Source organism: Anopheles moucheti, chromosome 2 (assembly GCF_943734755.1).
Source record: "Anopheles moucheti chromosome 2, idAnoMoucSN_F20_07, whole genome shotgun sequence".
Lineage (NCBI taxonomy): Eukaryota > Metazoa > Arthropoda > Insecta > Diptera > Culicidae > Anopheles > Anopheles moucheti.
Window position 1 is genome coordinate 11,529,599 of NC_069140.1, and position 13,040 is coordinate 11,542,638.

The following is a 13,040-nucleotide window of genomic DNA, read 5'->3' on the forward strand; positions in this document are numbered from 1 at the left end:
CGCTACAAACAACCTTTCATCATGGCCACAAATTTTCCACAACTGCGACAACAAAGCCAAGGAGAACCAAGGTAACGCCTCCCTAACGCTTGTTTATCGCACCCTCTCGAGTCCAAGGGTGTGTGTGCGTGGAAAGCGGAAGTTGAATGGAGGGAAGGTGAATTAAATAGGCTTTCATTCAATTAGCAGCATCCCCCCCCCCCCCACTGCCATTATTCGCGCCATTTCCGGTGCCGAAATTGGAGGCATCGTGGTCCGTTGCGCAAGGATCCGCTAGATGTCGCCAGTGAGCACACAATTTCCCACACGTTGATACTGTGCCCGGTGTGGGGTGGTTTTTCCATGGTAGCTAACTTGTGACTCCATTATTCACGCTCACCCACCCGATAGTTTTGGGGGCAGGAATCGGTTCCAAATAGCAAACGAACCATTTATTGATGTACATACACACAGGGCGTGTTCTACGTGTACGGGAAACCAGCCGTTCAATTTCCTGTACACATTTCGCACTTTCACTGGCGAGGTGTTGGTGAAGCCCACCCCGTTTAGGGGGCCATAATTAGAAACCGCAAATGATGCTACTCGAATGCAATCGTTGCTGGATGGCAGAGGGAGCCGCACGTGCATTGAAAATTTGAAGAAAAGCTGATAAAATCCTTGAGCCCCACTCGTGAACAAGAGAACTGCACTGCTGCTGCGAACTTCTCCGTCACTTCTCCTTCGTGGGAAAACATATACAAAAGCAAGGGAAAAAGGGAAATCTTGTAGGCAAATTTATAGCTGTCCCATTCCAGCAAAACGTTTGCCCAACGACGGGGTGTGGCAGGGTGTTGGTCGAAGTGGTGCTCCTAAACAGCAAATTAAACACCCATCTGGTGAGTGGTGTTCCCAATCGTGGACCAAAACCACGGCTCCGCGCTACCATTTCGAGGTTTCGAGGGCGCGCACACGTTTGTGCAGGTTCAGTTCAATCGTTTCATCTTGTTCCTACCCGAACCGATCGATTTCCGATCGATGCTTTGTGGGCCACCACCACCCCAGGGACGTCTAAACCGCTGGCACGAACACTGCAGCGTGGTGCATGGCACGCCGGCAAAACCTCTAAAAATCGATGAAACAGAAGAAAGGGGGAAAGCAACAAAAAGGGGGGGATTGGTTGGTTTTGGAAAATGGTGCGCCTTTTTCCCGTTCTATAAAAACCGAAGGGAGAGAAAAGCACCGAAAACGTGCTCGAGATTTTTCTTCGTCCTTCGACACACGTACGGGAAGAACTTGGTGGAATTCAAAGAGAGAGATCAAAAGCTGCTAAGAAGCTAGCGGATGCAGTGCTAGCGGAGAAGAATGGAGGACAAACGAATGCATGAAGAAGTGCGCATGCAGGCAAGCACGGGTAGAAAGGGAAAAGTTGCATTGAAAGCATTTCACCACACAACAAAACCCGTCCAAGAAACATACGAAAGAAGGATGCTTTAATAGGAACGATTTCCTAGTCCCACGTTGTACAAGTGTATAGGTTGTACACAACAAAAATGTAAGTTGGTTACTAGACATAACGAACATTCTCATTCTCATACTTCTACCAGTAAATGTTTCAACGTTTCACGCGAGTCCCCTAAAGCGCTAAAGAAAAAGCTTTTATGAACTCTGCTTCTCGCCCTCCACCAATCCGTTTCCTTTTGTTGACTAACTGATTAGATCAGACCCATCTATTCCCGTGCAGTTATTGCACCACCCGAGTACGTGTTAAAATGACCGAGTCCTTCTCTTCTGCGTCGTACAAAACCTCACGGTCAGCAGAAGCAGCGGGGGAAAACATAACACTCCAATGGCAAAAGTCACCGGGCAGCTCTGGCGCACATTCTTCTCGCCCTGCCCCCGTCGTCTTATCCGGTACCGAAGCAGTACTTTCGTTGGTGTGAAATTACATTCCACCGAGGTTAAATCAAAGGAAACAACCCCCAGACAGGGGGCCTTTATAGCAAGTAAAGTGTGTACTCACCCCTCACATCCACAGCATCAAGAAGTCTTCGTTCGTCTGCTACCAACCCGCGGCGGGGGGTATGTGTGTGTGCCGCCGCAGTGTCCCGGCACCCGAGACGCATTTGTCGAGCCGTCTACTATCGCTGCTCCTTGCCCACTCCTTGGGGCGGAAAAAAGCTTCCCTGTTTTTTTCTGTTTTACATTGTACGAAGCATTCAGCACTCGAGAGCGGTTCATTCCTGTTCGCGCGGCGTCAGCTTTATCCTGTCGGGGTTGTACAGACGGAGCAGCCCGCGCCCTCGTCGTAGGACACTAATCACTGAAGAAAGCGACCACAACGTACGGGCTGTGGTGGGTGGGACGTGATGGAACCGTTGCACAACAGCAGCAGCAGCAGCAGCAGCAGCACAAAAATGGTAGCCGCTCGTATAAACCTCCTTTAACCTCGTCCTGGTTATCCCTTCGGCTCAAGTCACATGGCAAACAATGTGTGTGTGTGCTGCTTCCTTCATGCTAGGCTTGATTGCGCTCACCGCATACATTGCGCTCGAAAACGTAAACGAGGTCATAGGCCAGAGAGGCGACCCATCGTTCGCATCGCCTGTGAACAACCGGTGTGACGTGTTCTTGGAGCATGGGTGGTGTGTACACTCTTATTGGTCTGACGTGTCTGCAGCGACTAGTGCCTTTGCTGTGCATTCGCTTTGAAAATCTCGGTCGATGCACAACGGTCTCTGGCCTTCAAGATGCTGCACCCTACAAGTACAAAAAGAAGGAGAAGAAAACAGTGAATAAATGAGATGAAATTAAAATATATTCTAATGAAATTAGCTACCAGAACCGACATGTTTTCTAAGCCCACACATCCTGGGGGCCGACTTCTGCTTGAAGTGTGTTCTTTGTTTAAACGAACACTCGATGGAACAGTAGGCGCAGAAGACGAGACTCACTAGAGCAAAAGCTCTACTTAATGCATCTTCTGTTTTCTGTTTCTTTTTGTTTACAAAATACTAAAACAGGGGCAAACTGCTCTAAAACTTAAAGCGGACCTAAAAGAGCAGTATTTAAGCCAGCGTACGTACAGAGAAAACATTGGAAAGTACCCCTATTTGCGCAAATATATGCACGCGCAAAACGACAATACAGAACACGTCGAAAAAAAAAAGCACAAACGGTGGCATAACTTTATCCAAAATCAAGACGCACAGCAATTCTAGCGGATGTACCCTTGCCATGCCTGCCCCACAATCGAGGCGGCGACAAACGTGTACCCCACACCCCTTCTATAAACATTTTTTTCCGGATTTAAGAGTGAAAACCCCCCATGCTGAAAGTGATGCAACTAACTGGAAATGAAAAGAGAGACGGAACGAAAAAGAAAAAAAACATCGTAACCCGATCCCCATTTTTCCATTCGTGAAAAGTTTAACGGTTCACAAAAAGTTTCAAGCGTTTATTTTTCTTGCTTTTCACCGTACTTTACTTTTTTCCTTTTTCGCACAACTGAAGACATTTGGGTGTGTGTGATAAGGCAGCACGTTGTATGTCCTGGCATACCCCCACCAGCGCTAGTTGGCAAGCGAACGAGAGAGAAAAAAAGGGTTTGAATGTTTTAATCAACTGGTCAACTTTTCACTTCGCTTGTCCCCCCCGTACTCGCATTCCGACGGTAGCGGCACGCGGAGGGGGATCTTGAAGCCGGGTATGGGTATGTTTGGTAAGTGGTCCTTTTTTTTTTTGAAGCCACGGATCTTCTTGGTAGGATGTGGAACGCATACTGGCAGGACTTAACGGACGACAGTGGAATTTTTGATTTTGGACCCCTCTGGCCGTTGGGCGAGGGTTTTTGCAAGTGGGAGAATTTATGTTGACTCGTGTAAAATCCGGGCTCTTCATGCCGGACGAATCACTTTGTATTGCGCGTGTAATTGTTCAGCAGATCCGGCGTTGTTCAGCCGGAAAGGCAACGGGACGAAAGCATGAAAAAGAAAAGGTATATATTAATTAAGTTTATTTTACGCTCAACAAACATTCCATCCGGAGCAACAACTATGCAACAACTGCGCTGGAAATCCTGCTCCCCGATTTACTCATGCCAGGCGCGCAACGACATGCAAAAACATATACAATTCCCTAAAATCAACATCGACCACAACGCGACGAGGCACAAGCATAAATTATGAAACGCTACCCAACTGCAAAGTTTCCCGCTCGAAACAAGGGCCTCCCGTAGGGCCTCTGCTCTGCATGTTTCCTTATCATACTTATTGGTTTAGCAGGTGATGAAATAACTCGCGCAAGACAACGAACTTCCGGTGCATGCCGCACACCACAACACAGGCCACAAAACACCGTCGAACGAAGAAGACGCCGATGGGGGCGCGTGGAATGTTTTTGATCCGATAAAATTCTTCCACCACCATTCTCCGTTTCGCGGGGCGTGTTTGGGGAGTGTCTTTGTCCCCCGGACAGGTGACGTGTGCTGGCGTGATCGTGTCGAAAACCGAAACGGCCTGGGCACTACCATTTCCATTAGATAATGCACTACAGCGAGGAGCACGACGCTTGAAAAAGCAGGTGCAGAAGAGAACTTTTTTTGCGGGGGCTAAGCTTTCGCCAAGAAAGCCGGCAAAAGAAAATGACCTGCTACTACTACTATTCGCCTTGCAGTTGTTTCGTCCGTTCCGGCGCTTTTCTTCCTTTTGCTTCAGATTGTTGCTTTCACTCAACGTGACTCGCTCGGATGGAGAATTCGGAACTGGAGAGAGAGGCCGGGGGTGTTGTTTTCAGCCCACTTTCCTGCATAAAACAGGCCCATCTACTTGGAAGCGAAACGAGTGGGGGATAACCTGCGGAAGTGCGCGAAAAATCAGGTGACTATCTTCCCATTCCGAACGCTTCTTCTTTCGCCGAGTTCACCGTTTGAAGACGGCATCCAAAGCAGGACGGCTACGCGACAGGCTCGCAGAGAAAACAGAGTCTCTGCCCCACTTGAAGCTTCATCGTTCTTCTTGGATAACACAGGACACGTCGCGTTTTGGGAAAAGTTTACGATTCTGACACGTGCAGACATACACACCCTGTCCCACGTAATGCCTCCCTCTCGCCCAAGGGTTCCACCCAAAACGCACCATCGAAACGCGAATTTGCTGTTCGGTTTTCCACGCTTTGCTGCATTATTATTGCCGGCCCCCCCTCGTTCGCTTTAATAATCACATTGTTTACCAGCATTCCCGGCCAGCTCCAAAGCGCGAAGAACAGATAAAATAATAAAAAATATAGCAGCACAACACCGAACAAGCACCATTTTGGCTGATGCCATCCTGGTAAACACTTATCACCAAAGGGAAAGAGCGGCTCCATACGGCATGGGGGCTCCCAAAAATGCTGGGAGGGAACTTGGGTGGAGGTTGGGGGGTGACTTTTGGAGTTAGGACACCCTCCACGGGAAGCGAATAACCAACAGCCACTTATTACGGCGCGAGTACGACTGTTATCAACATCAACAATGGAGGCACAATATTTTTTTTCTAGAAGACAACAATCCGGCCGGCTTTTGGGGACACGCGCGCGCTGGGTTGTTGTTGATATAGAACTTGAGACCTATTCACAAAACTGGGAACAATACAGAGCGTGTGCAGCTTCCGTTTTTAAACGCTAATGACAATAAGACGGTTCGTGGTAAATCGACCACCTCCTAGGGGATCTCCCTTTGGGGATCATCATGGGGGTTGTCCTTTTCAAGAGAACGCAGAAGAGATGAAAGGAAAATGGAACCATCTATTCGAGATTTATCTCATTTAGCATTTATACAGCTACACGCTCACGCTCGTGAAAACTCGTAAAACAAAGACACGCATGCAACCGTATCGGCCCGTGCAGCGCTTAGCATCGTCTCCGTTTATTTATTCGTCCCAAAAAAGGCCAACAGGACGTGTCGCTGTCTGAGCAGCAAGGACACTCTCTTTCTAATATTTGGAGACTACCACCCGGTCGCCCGGAAGGCATTTGTACGTGTGCTCACGTGTTTCGCAAGCATAAATGTCATCAGTTGGGACACGGAATTGGTTATTAAGAAAATACAGTACCAACATCCTTCGCAGAACGACCGACTAGACTCGATAGAAGGATGATCTAGGAGCGTAAACGGGTAAACTTTGTCCCTCAACGACCATTAGACGTCGCCACATCTTCGAGGAACGTCGTGAAATCTTCAAGCAAATGCGACCAATGCTGATGCCGGGGTTTGGGCCACGTGTAGGGAAGCACCGGCTGAATGGTATAACATTACATTACTGCCAGCGCCTACACCGATCCGATCCTTCTAGCAATGGTTTGTATCCTTCGCGCTCGCTTTGGTGGTATCGTGGACGGGTGGTAAGGGAGAGCCGGTCTCTTAAAGAATTAACGATGGTCACTAATCAGAGGATGGCTTTTCTTACTACCATCGGTGTAAAGATCACCGTTATAGCAATCGCAATGTCCAGCATCGTAACAGTGTCTTCGCCCCCGCCGTCGTCCTCTGTGGTTCGAGACGAACCGTTAAACAGCTACGCTAGCAAACCCGGCACCGTTGTTAGTCGCTTTTGCCGCTGACCAGGGAAATCTAATTTAAGCCAACAACAACCGTCCATAAGTACAGCAATAGCCGGCGGGGCCCATGTTGTCTCTGTGTGACTTCGGTCGGCACGCATATTACTTGCAGCCGGCTCAGACGTGACGTGACATGGGGATTGAACCGTAACAGTGTGTTCAACAAAAACATGTACAACCAGGAATGTACCGGGGGTTTTTGGGGGCAGTCTGGTGTTCAAAACACCATCCGGACCAATCCTCAAGTATGCAGCACTGACTATCTCGCTACGGGTAAATATGAAAAGGCAGGCCCTATCTTGAGGTTGTTGATAACATAAGAAAAGATTTTTTTTTTTGGGAGTTTGTGTTAACTCATTTTGTTTGAATCCGTTGTAAAAATGGGTAGTTGCGATTGAAATGTATTATTTATGCCAGTGACCTCCATAATCCACCATGGGCCTCCATTTTAATTTGGAGAAGAAAAGACTATCATTTTTTTTTTGGAAATTGATTTCAATTTCAATTGAATCCTTCCATTAAATTATGTACATAAATGACCAGCTCAAGCTTTTTTGGTCATATGCAGTTTTATCTGTAATTTTTGACTGAAACTCTCTATATTTTAATGTGATTTACAACGAAATAATCCTGTTTAACCTGAAAACCCCTATTTTAATAAGTATTTCCTTCAAATTTTTTTCATGAAATTAAAATTTGTTTGAAATAAAAAGTGTATATATTGTTTTTTAGAAAAAAAATAATCTATGCTCTAAAAATTATTGCACTTTTATTCATTAATCCATTTTTCCTACATTCGATTCGTGTGAAAAATCATGCTGAGCACACTGTAGACTTACAGCAAGGAAGAGCACCGGACAAATCTCACCATAAGAAAGGATGGCAAAAAAAAAGGTTCAATGATGCCTAGACCAAAGTATTGCCTCCCCTGGGCCATATTGTCATGATCGTGATTCACCATCAATAGTCTGCCCATAAAAGCATTTCCATTTCCGCTGTGAATGTGACGGTAATAATTCTCAAAGATTGTTGTAGTACCTTGCTTTTGGAAGTATACGAAACAAAGAGCTGGACGATGGTGGACAAAATGGCGTCCCATAACGCGCCAGCGCCAAAGTGTACGAGGAAGCGCGCCTCCATCGCCGCATTGACGATCGTTCAAAATTACAACCGTAATAATATGACACATTTTACTAGTGCGCACATACACAATATTCAATCATTTTACTATTTCATAAAACCGCCCATCATCCACAGGACACCGATATATGAGACACAGAACCGGAGAAAGGGAAGCCGCCAAAAGCCCATTGCATGTGAAAATATAAACAAAAAGCAATGCCGGGGTCACATAAAACCGTAAAAACACGCGAAGAAATTATCCGTAAAAAATAATGTTATTCGCGCTGGTTGCAACGTTTATGTCGCTCTAGTGAGACACGTAACACCAAGTTACGCTGCGCAAGTGAAGAACGAAGTGAATCGCGGGCTCTGCTGTGTCTTGCTTTGCACCACAAAAAAAAGACACGCACACACCTCTGCGAATGGGACAACAAAAATCATTCCCATATGCGGAACATGACCGCTTACACGATGTGATCCGCCACCAAACAACACGACATGCGCCACACCGTTGGGCCGCTTTTATAGGTTCGAATAACAGCCACGCGAGAGCCGTACCAGGGACCGTCCGTGGAGGGCACTCTGCTCGCTGCTCGAATCCAATTCGTTTCAATTCCGCATGCAACTTCCCATCATCTCATGCCTTTCTTCCAATTTCACTAATTGCTAGCATAAAACCGATAATGACATTACGATGATGGCCATTCCGGAATCGTTATCTCGTCGTTTTCCTCGACCAAATGCCGGTCGCGGCAGACGTTGTGCCACGTGGAAAAAAAGGCACCACCACCAAAAACGGGTGGTGGATCGATCTAATAAAGAGCAAGAAACAGCGATGCTTCGATCCGCCTGACACTACTACGAAGGAACAGAGAGCGAATATTTCGATTGGGGATGGGACAGAAAGAAAGCTGTTGGGAGAAGCAAAGGAAAAAGAAACAGAAAGGACATCAACAGCATCGGCATGTGGCCCGTGAACGGAAGCACACCGAACGGGGTGACCTAATCGTCATCATATTCGATTTTAGGACGAACACATCGGTCCTCCCTTTTGCACGTATTGGAAATAGTGATTTTCACCTAATTCCACCACGGGGTAACGACCGAGCAGAATGCTTTCGATACACACTACACGAATCCCACACGAATAAGGAATAAAAAACCCTCACCTCTCAAAGGAAGTTGTGGTCTTTTGGACGGCTTGACTTGATGTTGACTTTTACGAGCCCAATATGCGTCCGGTTGGTTGCACACGCCGTGTTATTCCGAGTCGAAAATTGAACGTTTACAATAAAACATGTCAACGTTGTTGTTGGTTGGTTGGTTGGACGCAAGAAGAGCATTAATTTCCAACCAAAAGGATCTCGCCTAAACAAATGATTCGTCCAGGACTCGTAACCCCATATGGTATGGCTGTAGATGAGCCTCCGGTCCACCTATAATGGGTCGGATGAACGGTAAAGTTTATTTAGCTCGTCTACATAATCCTTCAACACATGATTTGACACGGTTCGTTTGGTAGAAACGTTACCTACCCGCAACCCAGCCCAACGGTACGGAATTTCCACCCCCGAGGGTTTTTTTTCCCCGTTTGTGTGTGTGTGTCCATACGGTGCACACATGTGTTCATCGGCCCGTAATGATGGGTTTGGTCCTGGAGGAAAAAAAAACAACAAACCATCAGGCTCCTTCTTTTCCCTTTGCTGACTAGATCCATCCATCTGTCACGGACCCATATCTAAATTCCGGGGCGACCACCAACCGCGAACACTGGCCAAACAAAACGAGATCGGTTTTCGCTTCTCGGGACGCGATCTCACTGTCAGTCCCCGATATCCCCCCCGTGCGACCATATGTTACCGGCGTCGGTCCGGTTGATCGTCAATAAACCCCGAACAACATTCCCACCCGTGCGGCCTCGCTCGTGATGCCCGTCGATGAAGTAATTCCGGAATGGAAATGAGTGACTTTTATGGATTTCCATTTCTTTTCCGACAACCCCACGGGAGGAAGGACCTTGGGAAGGTCATTCCGTATTAGACCGGACAAGGTAATGGTCCACACAATGATACGACCCATATATATTCCATCACCATCACCCGGTTTATTGGGTTTCTTGCTCGCACTTCTCTCCTGGTCCGCCGGAACGATTTATTTATGCTCATTTGCAAAGCGCGACAGACAACATCGAACCAGCCGTAAAGCAGCCAGTAGTTAATGAGCGGCCATTGAACATCTGACGGAAAGGACAGATATTAGGAAGACCCGTAAAACCCCACTCCGGGGTGGTCGTCTTCGGGGCAGTGGAAGAGTATCACACTCACACACTCACACAAAATGATTGATTCCACGTGAGATGGTCCGGGCTGGTACGATTGCGCACCCCCCCCCCCCCCCCCCCCCAACCCCACGCCGGTATAAGTGATTCGAGCCATCAAAAGCGAAATCAGCAGAACACATCGAAGAAATTTATATATCGGAATAAATTATGCAAATAATGTCATCGCCGATTGTGAGCTTTTACTGCGCGCGTACCCCTGCGATTTGTCGTTAGTAGAGGGGAGAAAAGGAACGAAATAGAAACATCAGAGTGAGAGAGAGAAAGAGAGAGCGTGTTGATGCATCGAAGCAATTTTGGTGTATAGCAACGGGGTAAAGCAAGCGCTGGAATGATGCTTTTTGCTTTTAATGAAATTAAAATTGTATTACATTACAACCCCCAAACGATCGTGGGGCATTGTTGGCGAGAGAGAGAGGTATTAATGTGGGCCATGCTGCTGAAATTGCAGTATTCCGACAACACACCCGAACGGAACAACCTGGGATGGGGGACATCCAATCAATGCAAATGTAAGGCGATGAAGTTATTAATAACAATTCCATTCCAGGGCATTAGGAAACCAAAACCACAGATTAAGCCATTTCTGTAATGGTTTGTTTTGTTATTTTTATGCTCCACTTAGAGGTACGGTTAGTCAAAACAGAACCTAGCAAAGGATTCCCCCCGATAAGAACGCTTTTTGGGGTAGGGTAGTTATAAGATAGAATTAGAAACAAATCGTCGTGCTGTGCTTTTTGTTTCTAAATGTTTCCCTTCGCGTATCAAACGTGCGGCTGAGCTGAGCTGAACCTGAGTGTCGAACTTTTCTACGAGCAAAATTATCATGCTCTCTCATTTCCCTAGGTTAGTGATTGATAATTCAAACTAATATTAACGTAGATCCACACATCGAACTCATTTCCACGTAACATCCAACATCCGAACTTGAAACTCCATACAAAAGAGTATCCAGAGTATCCCAGCAAAGTTCGATACGTAGAGGGAATTAGTTTGATATGTCTCAAAGATGTATTAATGATGCAATAAGAATGTTTATTAGCAAGACCCGCTGAATGAACACTCTGCGATAAAATGAACTCCATTATACTCACGGAGACTCTTTCTAGTGAAGGGCACCATCTATTCGGTTAGGTCAGTTAAAAAGGTGTGTAGAACTCTCAAGACTCCTTGAAGCTCTAATCATTCCACTACGAAAAAAGCGTTTTCACCAAGAAAAGGAAGTCTTATGAGACTCGCCTGCTTTAATCTCGAGAACCTTGACATATAGTTAGGACATCCGTCAGTCAGTCAGTCATAGAGGGGCAACAGCTATTCAATTATATGTAGCAGACATTAATCACAGGTTCGAAACCAAATCCATCCAGCTCACTGGAGTCACACTGCTGTGTATGGAAGTTGTCACAAGAGAGAACTCCACCAGGAGTACAATGTATTCGTACGCAATTGCGATTCGAATTTTATTCTCACTTGATTGCAAAGCTAATTTCGTTCATTGCAGTGCAAATATGTGTACCAGTCTTCAAATGGCGTTCGTGTGATGATTTTCTCATCGATGAACGCATTTTGAGTGTTTGCTCTGACTTTGTCAACTTAAAAAAACTCAAACACGCAAAACTTACACTTGTGTTCGCAAGCCTCACACACCTTTGTGGACATCTTGGATCCGCCGTTTGCAATCAACAACGTCAATGGACGTCAAGTCGAATAATTATCATAACATGAACTGCTTGCAATTAACGCTGATGCGAGTAACGTCCACGCCACGCCACGCCATCCATTCCACTTGCCCTCCTTCTCAAGAGGTCGCACGACTATTAAATGCCCTAACTAAAGCGGGTTTGTGGTGTTCCGGGAAATACTTGAATATAAATTGACGTAAAGCAGTTCTATTGCATTACTTGACTAGAATTGCACGAACACAATACGCGCGCAACACGTCGAGCGCGCGCGCGCGGTCGCTGCGAATTAATTCATCTGCCTTCCGGAGTGGTCGTCCCGGATCGTTTCTCTAATACGGCATCCATCAAAACGGGAACCCCTTTGGACGGTGGTGGCGGCTGAATAGTGGGCGGGTAGTTAAATTAATGAATTTATGGTTTTATGTCTGCGCTGTGTGGTTTTATTTCTATCTACGGTTCGTCCCCCCAGTGGCTCCCAAAACACCGCCGGCGCTCTCAGACCTTCTTCATGTAAGAGCTTTATGCAGTGTGATAGCAGACGACCATTTAGTGGCAACCAATCAACAGAAGCGACGCGGCACCCGGAGCAACCGAATGTGCTTGGCGGCGTCGAAGCTTGTTGACGATCGTTGGTTTTAGCTTTTGCCGGAAGCGACCGACGCTAACATCTTCTAGCGCTGAGGACTGCCTGCCTGTACAGCGTCGTGTGTCTCCGCACCATGTAGTAGATGGGAGCGTGCAAAATGAGAAATAATTGACACAAACCGGGACGTTTGTCTAGTGCCCTGGTGTTTCACCCCGGGCGGGGTCTTCTTCAAGCACTCAATGAACGTCCAGCTGGAATGCAATGGGAATCGTTTCGCCGGTTCCCAGAAAAGCGAATGGGAAGATGATAAAAAATTATCTCGTCACAAGTATTCCGGGTGCGCGGAGGATCACCGGTGGGGGAAAGAGCCGTAGCAAAGCGGCCAGACACAAACACTGGTGTCAATAGCAAATTAAGTTACTCGACGCAGAAACACCGCCTCACCGCGGTGTACGCAACGTTCGACAGCTGGACGCGGCAAGGCTAATCGAGCAGGAGACATGATACCGTCAACCGCGGGGTTCATCATCCCATCACAGCCATGCTTCGGTGCGTGCGAATCCGCACTGGCCTAGACGCGCGTATTGCCAGCGACAGATGAACGAATGGGGACATGAGTTTTTATCTTTTGCTTGCTCTCCCTTTTCAAAGCATCTCCGACTATTTCATGGGTTGTCCGTGTGATGTAGTGTGTCCTTTCAGTTCGGGCCATCAATAGTAGGCTTTAGCACGCACCCGA

The 13,040-nt window shown here is 47.0% G+C and overlaps 1 protein-coding gene across 1 annotated transcript in view; it reads right to left on the reverse strand.

Annotated features, from left to right (window-relative positions):
- Nucleotides 1-13,040, reverse strand: part of LOC128310513 (heparan-sulfate 6-O-sulfotransferase 3-B) — a 77,540-nt gene that overhangs the window by 20,308 nt on the left and 44,192 nt on the right. Inside the window, exon 6 of the mRNA XM_053047168.1 lies at nucleotides 2,000-2,736. The gene's annotated coding sequence lies outside the window, so the exon portion shown is untranslated. The remainder of the gene's footprint in view (nucleotides 1-1,999; nucleotides 2,737-13,040) is intronic.